Below are 16,124 nucleotides of genomic sequence, written 5' to 3' on the forward strand. Positions count from 1 at the left end.
TGCTGGGAGTGGTTATATGTGCTTTTAATCCCAGCCCTCAGGAGACAGAGGCAGATGGATCTGAGTTCAGCATTAGCCAGGACCACATAGTGAGACCCTGTCTCAAACAACAATAAAAACCAAGGAGACTACTTAGTTCTTCCCGATTTTCTGTCCTGCCCAAATTGCTACCATCTAAGGGCCAATGCAGAGCTGTCTATTTTGGCTGCCCAGACAGGCCTTATTTTAGAAAATTTTAAGGCAAACAATAGATCCAAAAGCTCTTCTTGTGGTCATCGATACATTTGACAACCTGAAGGCAACTACAGGCCCAGAATACAATGTGCACGTAAACACATGTCCATTTTGCATCTAGTAACAGAGGGTTCAAAGAGTTGCATGCATCTTTCTCAACTGTCATCAGTTTTACATGTACTTCAACCACATCTAATCCTTTCACTCACATCAGCAATACAAATTCTACAACTCCTTCAGCTCCTCCTGAAATCCTCCATGTGCCTTCTAGGGAGAACAGGGCATGCTTTGTAAGAAAACAAAAAGGCTGGGCTTACACATCAGAGGCCTTCCCAGCTCTCCATGGGATACCTTGCACCTCAGAAGACCACTTGTACCCGATGTGTCTCAAATACTGAAATGGAGTCAACCAAGCTATGTAGCATTGTACTCTAAGCTGGGACATTTATGTCTGTCTTCTTGCTTGTTTTTGCTTTCTTCATTTTGATGGTTTAGATTTCCATTTGTTTTGCTTCTTGAAACAAGGTCTTAACTGGCCTGAAACTCAAGAGATCTGCCTGCCTCTGTCTCCCCAGTGCTGGAATTAAAGGCATGTGCCAACCATGCCCAGCTGCTCTGGTGTTTTGTTTTTATAGATATAATTAGAGTCCAGGCTGACCTTGAATTCATGATCCTCCTGCCTCAGCTTCACAAAGTGCTTGGAATACAGGTTTGTAATACCAGACTGGCTTTATTCTCTGAGAGTCTCATTCGTTGACTTATTTGATCCCCCAAACAATACAAGTTATATCCTGTGTACATACCTCAGTTCTTAGGCACACAGCAAGTGTTTGCTACATACCTGCTGATGACCCACTGATAGTGTGGTGATCTGGATAAAAATAGCCTGGCTTATATATTTGAATATATTGCCATAGGCGTATTATTTGAATGTTTGGTCCCCAGTTAGATATTTAGAGAGGATTAGGAGGTGTGATCTTGTTGGAGGAGGTGTGTTACTGAGGTTGAGCTTTGAGATTGCAAACACCCACAAGGCCCAGTCAGTCTCAGTTTCTCTCTATCTCTGTCTATAGTTTACAAATAATGTGTGAACTCTCAGCTGCTGCTCCAGCATCATGCCTGCCTGTCTGCCACTTTGCTCCCCGGCCATGATCATGGACAACTTAACCCTCTGAAACTGTAAGCAAGCTTCCCAATAAATGCTTTCTTTTATAAGTTGCCTTAATCATGGTATCTACTCAAAGCAACACAACAGTAACTAAGACAGATAGTACGTGCTCATGTTGCACAAAGCAATAGTCTATCACTTTACTGTCCTAACTCATGATGAATAATCAGGAATGCTTAACCCTTGCCCTAGTACAATTATGCCTAACAAATCACAGTTATTTATACCAATTCTGATGAAATGATATCAACAACAAAGGGAACTGAATCCTATGGATACAGAACTCAATTTCATTTCTTAAGAACTGGTTCTTAAGGTCATATTTCTTTGAGACACTGTAGTGACAATCCTAGAATTTTCAAATTTTCAATTTTTTATAAGAAAGTGTTTCGTTTTAATCCCATGGGGATATGGGACTGCTTCGAACTGACTGCAGCAGCCGACTACTGTGATTTGCCTCATGTTCTAGCAGAGGCATGAAATTTACCAGCTTCAGATAGTTTGAAACTGTGTGACATTTGGAATTCTGGAACTTTTCAGAGGGTACATAAATGCTAGGGCCCCAAGTGGCAGCAGGGGAGATTGGCTGCAGTTAGAAGTCATGCTTAAAGAAGAAACAAAAGGAAAGAAATGAGATTTCGGGGATCAATCTTGCTCTCCCCTCTATCCTTCACCCTCTCCTTTTTAGGGGATGGGGTGAAAAGGAGGGGAGTGGATAAAAGGTGTGAAAAAGAACCCACAAAGTAGTAAAAGACCAGCTAGCTACCAGACCCCTTTCCCCACAGTACTCTACCACCTTCTAAAAACAAGGGGAGGGGGGAGTTACTATTTCAATTATTCCCCAGCTCATCAGTTTCTCAGATACAAACAGCTTCTCATCCAGTAGTAATGTAGCTACAATTCTTCACTCCATGAGCTACCTTTTACCTCCTAGAGTGAAATCCAGAATCTGAGGCTGAAAACATGAAGGCCCATCTGTCTCTTCTGATCCATATACCTCACTCCTTGAAGGAGGGAAAGGTATCACATTATTCACAGAAATCATTCTTGCCTCTTCCCTTACCAAAGGTGCAAGCCCAAAAGTTAATTGATATGATATGAAAAAGTTAATTCACACGATATGAAGACCTGATGGCAACATTCAAGGGCTAGGTAGCCTCCCTAGCTCATATGTGAAAGCATCTTATTTAAAGGGTTTTGGGACCAGGATCTTTGTTTTGAATACAATACATGTCTTTTAAAATAGGGATTCAGATACTTAAAACATGCCATTTTACAGTTCTTGAGATATTTTCTCCTACTAAGTTACTCACAAAAACCTCAATGATGCTGAGCATGGTGGGACACACCTTTAATCAGGAGGCAGAGGCAAGCAGATCTTTGAGTTCAAGGCCAGCCTGTTTACATAGTGAGTTCCAGGATAGCCAGGATTATAGAGAGATCTTGTCTCAAAAAATGATCGAAAGAAATGAAAAAGGAAGGAAGGAAGGAAGGAAGGAAGGAAGGAAGGAAGGAAGGAAGGAAGGAAGGAAGGAAGGAAGGAAGGAAGGAGGGAGGGAGGAAGGAAGGAAGGAAGGAAGGAAGGAAGGAAGGAGGGAGGAAGGGAGGAAGGAAGGGAGGAAGGAAGGAAGGAAAAGGAAGAAAGAAATTTCGCTGATGACAGAGTGGCTTTTGACTTATTTTACTTAAAGCTTGTCAAAGACAGTAAGAGATGAGGACAATACAGCTCTGTCTCTTCAAATCCCCTAGAAACAATGAGCTCTACTGCATATGGCAGCAAGAAAAGGCCAAGAGCTAAAGTCCTAAATGAAAGCTTCCAAATCCAGACACATACTTGCCAAGAAGCAAAGAGCAGATTCCACCTCCACTGGCTGGCAAGCAGGCCCACACATTCTGCTTAGCCACATGAGACAGCCGGCTCTTGCTCTCCCCACCCCCAAGCCCAGTGAGGATATTTGGGTAGCAAGAGAATAGCAACACTGGTGACTTTTCTAGGATATGTTGTATAAAAATAGAGCTTCCAATTTTAGGCCTAAAGTTGAAAAGAAAAATAGCCAGAATTAGAAGTTTGTTTTAATACAATACACTGAAAATTCCAAGTACTACAAGTGTAAGTGTTGGTAGCTGAGGATGGGGTCACATTATCACAGGGCTCCTCAGTGAGTCGGCCAACAGTAAGGCTTGTTTAACAGTGCACATCCATCAGTGACAGAATTAAGAAGTCTACTGTGTGGGGTGATGGAAAACTAAACTGACACTTCTCTTTTGTTTCTCTGGGAAATGCCAGGGCTGACAAAAACGAATCTCAGCAGAAACTTACAAGACAAATACATTAATAAGCCTTTTCTGAAGCTTGTCAAAGAAGAAATGTTTGAAACTCTAAATAAGACTCATTTTTCAGAAATTAAGTCAGTGTAACAGGGAGGGAGGTGCTTCTAAACTAATCTAAACTTCAATCACCAACTTCAGTGTTTCCAGGTTTTAACATCCATTCTTCATCAACACACTTTATCTCTAAGCAAAAGCCAAATGCCTACTTTTTCCGTCGAGTTTCTAGCCCCTCAGGCATGAGAATCACTCTGGCAGAACTGGATAAGAGCAGAAGACCCAGAATGACACTATCATGATAATAAAGACCCCCTCCCAAAGGGTCTGTGGGTACCATACGTTACATAACACTTCTATGAGGCAGCCAGGACCAGCTCCCATTCATACAAGTTGATTCAGTATTGCCAATGGGCTTATCAAAATGAAGGCTCACTATCCACCACAACTGAGCAAAGGCACAATGACTGGTTTCACCAAGAATCAGCTTGCTGTCATTAACTATTCCGCAAGAAAAAGTAACCTTTCAACCTAAAAATTAACAAACCAAACCAACCAAACAAACAAACAAAAAACATCCCGTGGCTTTTTTCCTCCCAAGCCAAAACGAAAAAGTTTTAGAACCAAAAACCGAAAATATTTCATCCCTCCCCCACAACCCTGAATAAGTTTTTCAAACTGAATTTTTAAGGATGTAATATGCCATCTTACTGTACCATACATTTGTATGCCTATGACATGGGCAAGAATAAATGCATTATATATGATTTACTTCCATGGAACACAAATACTCATGCTAGTTAAATGTAACCAGTCTAGAATTTAGGAAGCAGCGGCAAGAAGATCTCTGTGAGTTCAAGGCTAGCCTGGTCTACATGTCAAGTTCCAGGACAACCAGAACCATGGAGAGAGATACTTTTTCAAAAATAACCGCAATCATAACCAGAACATAGAAGAAAAAGGATATTGCTGTCTTAGTGACAGCATCTTAAAGTGTAAAGGGAGGCTGGAAAGGGAGTGTAGTACAAGATAGGACCAAATGACACCAAGGAAAGGTTGCTAAAGAATCCAACAGGGACTCTGGAGCTGGAGATCTTAGGAGAATGCCTTCACAGGAAGTGTATTCACATGTGAAACAAAAGGGACTGCACAATCTGCCTTCATGCATGTTAGCCTAGGTACTCTCCCTAAGGTTCAGTACTTACCAAGCACTGCAAACATTTTACACAGAACTAAACAAAGATACAGCACTAACATGAGTACTATGGGTATTAATCTCACCTCTTCACAGATGAGTAGACTGAGGCACAAGTTCTAAGTAACTTTCTGAAGGACCCCTGTTTTACTTGTTATCACAAATGAGAGCAACAGGATGAGTATGGTGGTACCTGCCTTTAACCCTGGCAGAGGCAGGTGGATCTCTGTGAGTTTAAGACCAACATGGTATACACAGCAAGTTACAGGGTATCCTGAGCTACACAGTGAACATACTCTGTCTTTAAAACAAAACAAAACAAAAACAAAAACCCTCTTTCAAACAAGAGTGGTATTTTGTTTGGGGTGCCAAAGTCCCTCAGCCTCTGAGGAAGGGAGCTTGAAAGTAGCTAGTAGTTTTCAAACTTTAACTGCAAAGTACAGCAAGATATGGATTCTGGAGCTTGGGAGATGGCTCAGGGTTTAAAAGCGTGCCCTGGCTGCTCTTTTAGTGTACCTAAGTCTGATGCCCAGCCCCACATGGTAAGTCACAACTATCCCTAACTCCAATTCCAGAGGATCCTACCCCCTCTTCTGGCCTCCTTCCCTCCTCTGCAAAAGGAGCCCCACGCAGGCAAGCACTGAACCATAAGTATTTAAAGAAACAGAGTCTACATCCTGACCTAATACGCAAACTAAGGTGCTCTGGTGATGCAATGCTGACCAATTCTTCTGTGATGTGCTCTGATTGATGCTACTTCCTTTCTCAGGTTGGTTTCAATTGTTGGTTATGACCCTCCAAGGAGAAATGACCCTCAGTTTGGAAAAATCTCAAGACTAGGCTTTTTCCTGTGGTATAATTAGTGTGTTCGATGTGGCACAGTAAGCACTTTCCAGGTAACATACAATTTAATCTTCACAGCTACCCACAAAGAGGAATATTTCTGCTATCTCTACCTTACAGATGAGGAAACAAGCTCAGAGATACACTCATGTAATCCTAGCACTTGGGAGACTAAGACGGTGTTTCACGTTCCAGTCTACAGACTTTCTTTTTTTTTTTAAAAAAAAAAAAAAAAAAAAAAAAAAGGAAGCCTGGCGTGGTGGCTCAAGCCTTTAATCCCAGCACTTGGGAGGCAGAGGCAGGCGGATTTCTGAGTTCAGGACTGGTGCGCAACCACGCCTGGCTGTTCCGTGATTTTCATGCTCCTCTCCCTCTCCCTTATGTTGGGAAACGTGTCTTCTACTGGCACAGGCAGCAATGATGTGAGGAGATTCAGGCTGATGTGGTTCTTCAGTCAGGACTGCCATCATCTGTGGGGTGAACCAAGGAAATAACCAAGACAGCACAGATAGTTCAGTACAAGAGAGTGAAGTCTGCTGCCCCTAGGTCTCTGCAGGGCTGTACCGAGCACAGTATTCTTCCCTGCTGACCCGTGCGGGGCAATAATAAAATTGTCGGATTACTCCACACTTCTCAGTAGTGCTGCCATGACTCAATTTAGGTTTCTACCATAGGGGCTGTACCTACTTCTAATATTGCTGCACAGGAGTGATCATGCACAAAATACTGACATTCTTACAATCATTCACTAGGACTGGGGATGTGCTTCAGTGGTGCATGGCCAGCCCGGGTACAATCCCTAGTGCTCCCTCCACAGTACAGATCCTTTTCACCTAGACTCATCCAAAATCACCAAGGCACACAAGAGTCTTCAGGATCTGATCTCAGCCTCTGTCATCGTCCTCCCCCTTATTTCAGATGCCTCTGGCATATTAATGTACGAAGTATTTCCCAAGCTGCCACCTGTCTCCATAGCTTTACCTTCCTGCTAATATTGGTGGGAATGCCTCCCCTCTTCCTGATTCCCCAGTCTTGTTTCTTCAGCCCTATCTCAGACTTTCTTCCCACAGGACTCCTTGCTGCTGAACCCCAGGCATCTGCACTGGTATCATATCTTGGAACACCAACTTTACTTTACAAACTGTCTGGTTCTTACTGTATCTGTCTACAATGCTGCAAGTTCCTTGGAGAACAAGACCCACTGTGCTCTGAATCGGTTAGAAAGAATACCTGGCAACAATTCTCTCCTAAAATGCCAAGGATCCAACCACTACAGAGTCTGTCCACCAGAAAAGGGTGGAATACACATAACTCCCTGGAATAAATTGGTGAGGGCAGGACACTTGAGGCCAAGATTTTCTAGCTTACAAGATTGCTTTTGCGTTTCAGAAGTCTCCTATAATGATGCACATTCCATCTGAGAAAGTCAGTCCCTTGCTCATACATTTAAAACTGGAAAACTACAAAATCTGTTTCCTCTTAAGCAGAAATTATCTTGTATCTGTTTGGAAAGCTTAAGCGCTGCTGTGGCAATCAAAAGCTCTTCCATTTATGCAGATTTTTGACAAGTACTAAGTGCTAGGGACCTTCTAAACTTGTTTGAAGCCGAGAATTATGTGCAAATAATAAATATGCAAAACAAAAAAGGAAAGCTTAGGATGAGTTTCTTACAAGGAAGAAAACCATCTCTTTACAAATGGGGAAAGGCAACTGGAAAGGTTCTCACCTGTTGCGTAACTTTATCAACTTTCTGCTGGGTCAGGCAGTGACTGAGAGTTGCACACTTAGAAAACAAACACTCTGATAAATTAAGCAACTCCAGTTTCTTGGCTACGGAGAGTTCAAAGTCACAGTTAAGTCTTCAATTAATGATTTGTCTGGTTTGAAACTGCCACAAAGGTTCAAGTTTCCAAACTCTTGAAAATACTTATTTTCAATTCCTTTATTTGTGTGTGTGTGTGTGCACCTTGTGGTGGTCAGAGGACAACTCCTTAGAGTAGCTTCTCTCCTTCTACCACATGCTGGCAAGTGCCTTTACCCATGGACCCACAGACTCATTTCAACTACCCCAGGCTTTATCTTAGAATGAAAGGATTCTGGACGAACTGAGAAGTCTACAGTAAATGATGCTAGAAACCAAAACATACTAATCCAATGGCAATTTCCCAAAAACAGAAGAAAATGAACAACTGTCTCCAGCCTTGCAAAGGCTTGCTGTAGAGCAAGGACAACGGCTACAACTTCCTTCCATTCCCTTTCAGATTTATTCAGGCTCAACAGTTGTCACCTATAAATAATGACTAACTTCCCCAGTAGGGAATATAGACTATTTGAGATATTAATCTCTATACTCAATAAGGTGGCCTTATGATTTTTTTACATTCAAGAAAAAAGGCATATTGCCTGATATGGAATCCAAGTAAATTAAAATCTGCTCAAAGGACACTGTGAGATTTTTTCAGTCCCCCTAAAAAATGACATACACCCTGGAGCAAAAGCCTTTTCCCTTTCCTAGCCAGCCCTAATACAAGTCACAACGTTTCAGAAGACAAGACAGTAGAAATGACAAAATCAAAATTATATAAAAAAATCAGACACAGCACTAGATCTCACCACTGCTGGGAAAATTCTGAGTTTTCCATTACAACATCATGCAGAGAGAGGGCTGGGGACACAGTTCAGGAATAGGGTTCTTGTGAATAGGGTTCTTAACAGCTTGGCTGTTAAGTGCACTTGATAGCTAATCTTGCTTGTCAATGTGATATACCTGGAAGAGGGAATCTCAATTGAGGAACTGACTTTATCAAATTGACCTGTGGCATTTTCTTGATGGCTAACTGATATGGGAGGGCCCAGCTCAATGTGGGTAATGCCCCTCCTGGGCAGTTTGGCCCAGCAAGTCAGTAAACATCCTTTCTCCAGAGGTTAAGCCCTTCCCTCCCCAAGACAGTTTTGGTCAGTGTTTTATTACAGCAACAGAAAGCAAATTTTCTGTTGGGAGCACTTGCTGTCAAGCCTGAGTTTGCCAGAACTCATATAGTCGAAGGAGACAACTGACTTCCACATATTGTCCTGACTTTAACTTACTCACCCTTGGCACAGGAATACCACACATGCACACAAACACACAAACACACACACACACACACATACAGAGGGAGAGAGAGAGAGAGAGTATTAATTAATGGCAGAGATTTTTTTTAAAAAAGCAAGATCATTTGCAAAATACAGACCAACAACCAAAGGCAGATAATAAAAGATAATAAGAGACCAGGAAAAAGTCTAGGCACGATGGGTAATTATGGCTAAAACAACAAACAAAATACAAACTACATTTAAATGCAGCTTTCTCAGCTTATATTATTCCACAAAACTTTGAATTCTCTTTGGGAGTTTAAGTGGAGTTGGAGGATGCAGCTCCCACAATGGGCTACCATCGCTATCACCATTTACGCCTCTTAAGATCTACATGGAATTGTGAGGATGAGGAAGGTAGATTTTTTTTTTTAGCACTATTTAAAATTTTCAGTGCTTAAGTTTATTTCAGGGCACAAGTCACAGTGTCCCTTTAAAGCAGTCACCAACAAGTAATGTACAGGTCACCTCTTAGATGAGGCAGAGTCAAGACTTCTGAAACCTTGAGTCTGGTTGCCAGATCCATGGCCAAGTCTCTTCCCTTGGGTTCTAAACTCCTGCAACCTTAGGGAGCTCCAACAGTAGAGTGAACGACCTATCAATCCTGACAGTGAGGACCTGCTAAAAGTGAGGAGAACATGACAGTGTTCACTTTTCCACTGTTTAAAAATAAGGGTATCACTTACTAAAATCTATCATTTTTAAAATTGCATATATCATAGGGATTTGGGCAATGTCTTTATATTTAATTCCATCCAACCTACCCATGGATATTTCTGTCAAACTTGTCAGATTGCTTGAGTTAGACAAGTGAAGTCTTTAAATCTGCACAAACGTGGACCTGTTCTATAGTGCCAATTCCACAAAGGCATCATGAAGCAAGATGTGGCCCTGCACTGCTCACTAGGTCTTCCGTTAGAAGCCAGCCATTCCTAGCCACCATTATTCCTTTACATGTCCACTCATCAGCTGGCATTTTTCTTAAAAGTTAAAATAAAATAAAATTTAAAAAGACCTGCTGGGAAGAATGGATACAGAAAATGTGGTACATTTACACAATGGAGTACTAGTCAGCTATTAAAAACAATAGATTTATGAAATTCTTGGACAAATGGATGTATCCGGAGGATATCATCCATAGTGAGGTAACCCAATCACAAAAGAAGTCATTAGATATGCACTCACTGATAAGTGGATATTAGCCCAGAAACATAGAACACCCAAGACACAATTTGCAAAACACAAGAAAATCAAGAAGAGGGAGACCAATGGGTGGATACTTCATCCCTCCTTAGAATAGGGAACAAAATACCCATGAAAGGAGTTACAGAGACAAAGTGTGGAGCTAAGAAGAAAGGATGGACTATCCAGAGACTACCCCACCCAGGGATCCATCCCATAATCAGCCACCAAACCCAGACACTATTGCATATGCCAGAAAGATTTTTGCTGAAGGGACCCTGTTATAGCTGTCTCGTATGAGGCTATGCCAGTGCCTGGCAAATACTGAAGTGGATACTCACAGTCATCTATAAGATGGAACACAGGGCCCCCAATGGAGNAGCTAGAGAAAGCACCCAAGGAGCTGAAGGGGTCTGCAACCCTATAGGTGGAACAACAATATGAACTAACCAGTACCCCCAGAGCTCATATCTCTAGCTGCATATGTAGCAGAAGATGGCCTAGTTGNCCATCACTGGGAAGAGAGGCCCCTTGGTATTGCAAACTTTATATGCCCTAGTACAGGGGAATGCCAGGGCCAAGAAGTGGGAGTGGGTGGGTAGGGGAGCAGGGTAGAGGGAGGGTATAGGGAAATTTCAGGATAGCATTTGAAATGTATATAAAGAAAATATCTAATAATAAATAAATAAATAAATAAATAAATAAAGACCTGCTGGGCATAGTGGTGTACTTGTGAGACAGAGACAAGTGGATCTATGAATTTGAAGCCAGGCTGGTTTATCCATATAGTGAGTTTTACCCAAGCCAATCAAAATATGCCTTCTATTGTTCCACAGAAATTTGAGCTTTATTTGGTGGTTTTAATGGGGTTGTGGCATAGCACCTGTCTTAAAACAACTTTTGTTTAGATCATTCTTAGCAGCATTATCTATGCAGTCAGAAGTGCGGTCTGCTAGTTACATCTTCATACTGTACATTAAGGAGAGCTGATACATGAAATCATTCACCATGTACTCCCCACATTTATCAGTGGTTCAGAAAGGACACTAGTACACTCATCTCAACAATCAAATATAAATAGAACCAGGGTCCTGGAGAGGACTCAGCAATGCTTGCCACCAAGCCTGATGACCAGAGCTCAATTCCTGTAACTCCTACGGTGGAAAGAAACAACCACCTTCTTCCTCAAGTTGTCCTCAGACCTTCACACATGTACCCCCACCACCACCACCACATAAACACACACAATAAATGTGAAAAAAAAACTAAAAACAGGATATTCAAATCTATACTTCTTCAAAACAGTAATTATTCCTAAATCCTTTGCATCCCAGTTAAAGACAGCAAACACAGAGGGAATGTGGCCTACACAACAAAGACACAGCAACTAGTAGCAGAGTATAGGCTGGAAAAGGGCACTATATGTTGACCACTGGTCCCCTTGAAAAGGCTGTCTGGGAGTCTTAAGAGACCTGGCCTCAGTTGGCCTCAGTTCACCAGAAGTGAGCTTGAAGGAGGTCTGGGCTTTTCACTTTCCTCTACGAACAACAGGCACAACATGGTACTTAGCAGCTGATCTTCTCAGATAATCTGGATTGGCTGACACAAATCTGTTTCCATCCAAAGTCTCAAGAAGGCTTGTCCAACTCACTGAACTTCAAGGCATATGGCCAAAGATAAAGATGTCCCTTGGTTTAACCTCATAGTATCTTTGTCCCTTTGTCCCCACTGCTAGACTCAACACAGGCTCTGTCACAGCAGTTCTCAACCTATGGGTCACAACCCCTTTATGGGGTCAAATAACCCTTTCACAGGGGTCACTTATCAGATATCCTGCAGATAATATATTTACATTACCATTCCTAACACTAGCAAAATTAATTATGAAATAGCAACAAAATAATTTTATGGAGGGGGGTCCCACCACAACAAGAGGAACTGTATTAAAGGTTGCACAGCATTAAGAAGGTTGAAAGTTATTTCTCTATAGGATTTCAAGAGAAAGATTTTTCCATACCCAATTTTTATGCCAGCTTTGGAAACAAGTTGGAAGTTTCCATTAGAGTCACCTGTGAATTTATTTCCCAGATACCCAGAGGGCAGGTTTTATTTTCAAGTGATAACTGTGCACCTAGCAATGTTTGTATATTCTATAGAAGGAGGTAAAATGATATAGCCCCTTCTTGAGAACTGCAATCTGGATAGGTTTAACTATGTATGCCTTGTAGCTAATGATAACAATTAATAATAATAATAATAATAATACTTCCTTTGACACATATTATACGATGTGTCATAAAAACACTACAAGGACACTGACAATCCTTACAACTATTTAATGAATTTCACTTTACACATGATAGACCTGAGGCATCCAAGTTCAAGTGGCAAGTGAAGTTCAGACTTCTGATCAGAGTTAGCTCTGGCTGTGTGCTTTTAACCAGTGATTATGAATAAATTGCTCTGCTTGGCCTCATACCAACTTTGGCAATCTGTTCTAATCCTCTGGCTCCTCCTCAGTCTCTGTCTTGTTCTGTCTTCGCCTGTTTCTGTCTTGTTCTCTCTCTGCACTATCTCTGAACAACTGTCCCAGTAAAACTGCCTCTTTCCTCTTTCTCTTCCCTCTCTTTTCTGTGGTGCTCTTAAGTAGCCTCCTTTTCCTGTGAGAATTAGACATATCCTATCTGACTCATTCTGTCAAATCTTTCTCTGACTTGTCACTCTGTCTGCCACTCAATTAGACATCTCTTTAAAACATAACTGCCTCCTTCTACAAACTAACCTTATCTATATTGTTTGGAATTAAGACTGTGCACTAAGGGCTTATCTATATTACAGCCAGAGGGATTAAAGGTGTGTACTAAGGCCTGAGCCACACCACAACTTGAAACAGGTTTTTTCAGTACATAACACAACCTCAGGATGCACAGTGTGATCAAATATCCTACAACAGGAAAAGACCCTTTGGACCACACCTGAGTTTTACAGTGTGATTTCAGGGTGGGCCCTCAGAAGTTTCAAGGGAGGGGCTAGTCACATCGGAAAACTTAAGCACAGAATTCAATTCTAGGTGCTACTGTCTCAGAGATGGGCAGTGAGAAAGAACCACAATGAGCCAAAAACCACGTCTGTATAATGAACTCTCAATTAATTCTAAATCAAAGACCATAGTGGCATCTCTGACCATAGTAACCAGGAAACACACGAAACACCCACCCATCTCCACCACCACCAAAACACAATAAATCAATGAGACCCCAGAATTTTCAGAGAATTTCCAAGTTGGTGAGCACAGAGACTGGCTGGGAGTGAATCTCCAAGCTGGTGGTGTGACTGGCCCGCCTGGACCCCAAGAAATTAGAATTCCCCTAGGAATCTTAAAGGGGGTAATATCTATAGCTCTAGGGGCAGCAAGAGGGAAAATTTTCAGGCGTAAAAGAAACTTGTCCTAGGGAAGATTTACAGCTCTTCATTTGACTGGAGTGTGAGGAGGAGGAGGAGGAGGGGATCTCTGTTGCACTGTACATATCTCTGGCCTTCTATTTAAGTAAAGTTTACCTTATAATCAAAACCAACTGGCTACGGGTGGCAGAGTGAGTTTCATGGATCTCTTTGTCTCTCTCCCCAATGTGGCTACATTGAATCTCTCTCTCTCTCTCTCTCTCTTTTTTTTTCTTTCACTATGAATTTTGATCCTTTAATCAGTTTATTGGCTTGGCAGAAGATGTGTTGAGTCCAGAAATGGTGGCACACATCTAGAGAGAACAATAGGTCCTGCACTTACAACTCATCATTTGCTCTCTGTATCAATGCAGCTGGTTTGCAACACCTGGGCTCAAGCCATCCTCCTGCCTCAGTCTCCTAAGAGAACTACATACATAGACCAAAGCATCTGCCTCTTTTGGAGGCTGAGGGATCCATAGGTTCAACCCACGGCTTTACCTATGTTGGATAAGCACTATACAAACTATTCCCAGTGCCAATTAAGGCAAAATAGACAATAAAAGTTAAAGGAATACAGAGGAGAAAAAGAGCTCCCCCAAATAAATAAGCAGGCTTGGTGGTACTTGTCTGGAATCCCACACTCCTGAGACAAGAGGCAGGAGTATTTCTGTGTGTTCGGGGCCAGCCAGATCTACATAGTGAATTCCAGGACAGAAAAGGCTATGTGGAGAGACCATGCCTGAAAAAGCCAAAATAATAATAAATATCTTACAAACTAGATTAAAAACTACACTAAAGTAAAAACATGTCTTGACTCTGGCCCTTTTTATTTCAGTATGTATACTAAATACCCTAAGTCCCTGTGGAGCTCAGAAAAAGACATGGGATCCCTAGAATTGAAGTTACAGTTGTGAGCTGCTATGTATGTGCTAGGAACTGACCCCTGGTTCTCTACAGAAACAAGTGCTCTTAAACACTGAGCCACCCCTCCAGCCCTGACTGCTCTAAGCACTGAGCCACCCCTCCAGCCACCCCTCCAGTTGGCTTTTTTCAACCTGCTCTGCCATTGCTGTTTTCTTTTTTTTCTTTTACATGGCTGTGTTTTGCCTTAAATGCATGTATGAGCACATGTGTGCCTAGAGCCCAAAGAGGCCAAAAGAAGGTATCAGATAAAGTGGAAAAAAAAAAAAAAAAAAAAAGTGGAGTTACGAACTGACGGAATCCATGTGGGTCCTCCAGAAGAGCAACAAGTGCCCTTAACTGCAAACTTGGCTAGAAATGAGTATACCAAACAGTTTTACTTAACTTTAACATTTTTTCAACAATGTAATTCAAAAGCACCAAATCATATGGAAACGCTTCAGGGAGATTCTCAAGAAGTTCATGGCCACACTTGGGTGGGTACTGTCTTCCTCCCTCAATGCCTAGTATTAAAGTCTGTTAGTAATCTAGCTCTGCTTGATACAAACTTGTCCTGAAATTATTTTCTCCAGCACTTGGTTCCAGCTGACAAGAGACCCTTCAGGCTGCTATTGGAAGCAGGATGGGGCTGTATCCTACTGTTCCTGCTGCCACTACTGTTACAAACAAAACTCATGTCCTAACTAGCATGCATTACTTGAGTTCTATGAATCGTGCTAGCATAATATCAAACCTGACAGGCTGTGAAAACCCCTGAACTTGTGATCTACAAGAAGTTAAGCTAACTTGTGAATGCCCACAGTTAGCATCTAAGTGGCACAATCCTGTAAGACTGAGTCACTGGCATGTGGGCTCTGTGCTAATTCCAGACAACATCAGAGCTGAGTTGCTGGACACTCAGTTGCTGCCAGAAAACTATTGGAACAATGTGATTGGTAACCTCAGACACAGATGCACACATTAAAACCAACTTCACCAATGCTCAGAAGACACTTTGCTGCTTAATATAATCACAGAATCTATGCCTGCCGCAAGCTCGTAGGAAATCAGAGCCTTGGGAATCCACAAGTACCTGACAAATAAAAACCTTTCAGGAAAAAACAAAAAAACAAAAACCTACAGTTGAAAGATGGCTCCGTAGTTAAGAACATGTACTGCCCTTCCACAGGACCTGAGTTCAGTTCCAGCACCCACACTGGATTACTCATAGCTACTTGTTACCTCTAGCTCCAGGGGATCCGATGCTCTCTTCTGATCTCCATGGGTGTATGCGTGTGTTTGTATGTATGTGTAGACACACACACATAAATGAAAATAAACCATGGGAGATTGGGGGTGGAGGGAGGGGTTCAACTATTTGAACCTGCCAAAGAAAACAGGTTGTAGGAATACAAAGTTTAAAATTATTTTCTTCAATAGTTTTGTCTGTTACCTCACATTTGTGATAGTTCCCAAGAGAAAGTCAGACAGAAACGATCTTAAGAGTTCACAAGTAACTGTTGCCATGAGTAAACCCCACCTAGAGTCTTCTTCATTACCTACTCTAGCTACACTAAGGAGCCCAAGCACATTATTTCTCATCTCACCAGCTTTTGGTTTGTGGAACACAAGTCTTAAATAACCAAAAAAAAAAAAAAAAAAAAAAGTTTTTAAAAAATCATATCAAGCCCTAAAAGA

The 16,124-nt window shown here is 41.7% G+C and overlaps 1 protein-coding gene across 7 annotated transcripts in view; it reads right to left on the reverse strand.

Annotated features, from left to right (window-relative positions):
* The window catches only part of Dcun1d3 (defective in cullin neddylation 1 domain containing 3), a 42,992-nt gene that overhangs the window by 19,281 nt on the left and 7,587 nt on the right, over positions 1-16,124 (reverse strand). The window lies entirely within an intron of this gene.

The sequence above is a fragment of the Mus caroli genome, chromosome 7 (genome assembly GCF_900094665.2).
Source record: "Mus caroli chromosome 7, CAROLI_EIJ_v1.1, whole genome shotgun sequence".
In the NCBI taxonomy this organism is placed as follows: Eukaryota; Metazoa; Chordata; class Mammalia; order Rodentia; family Muridae; genus Mus; species Mus caroli.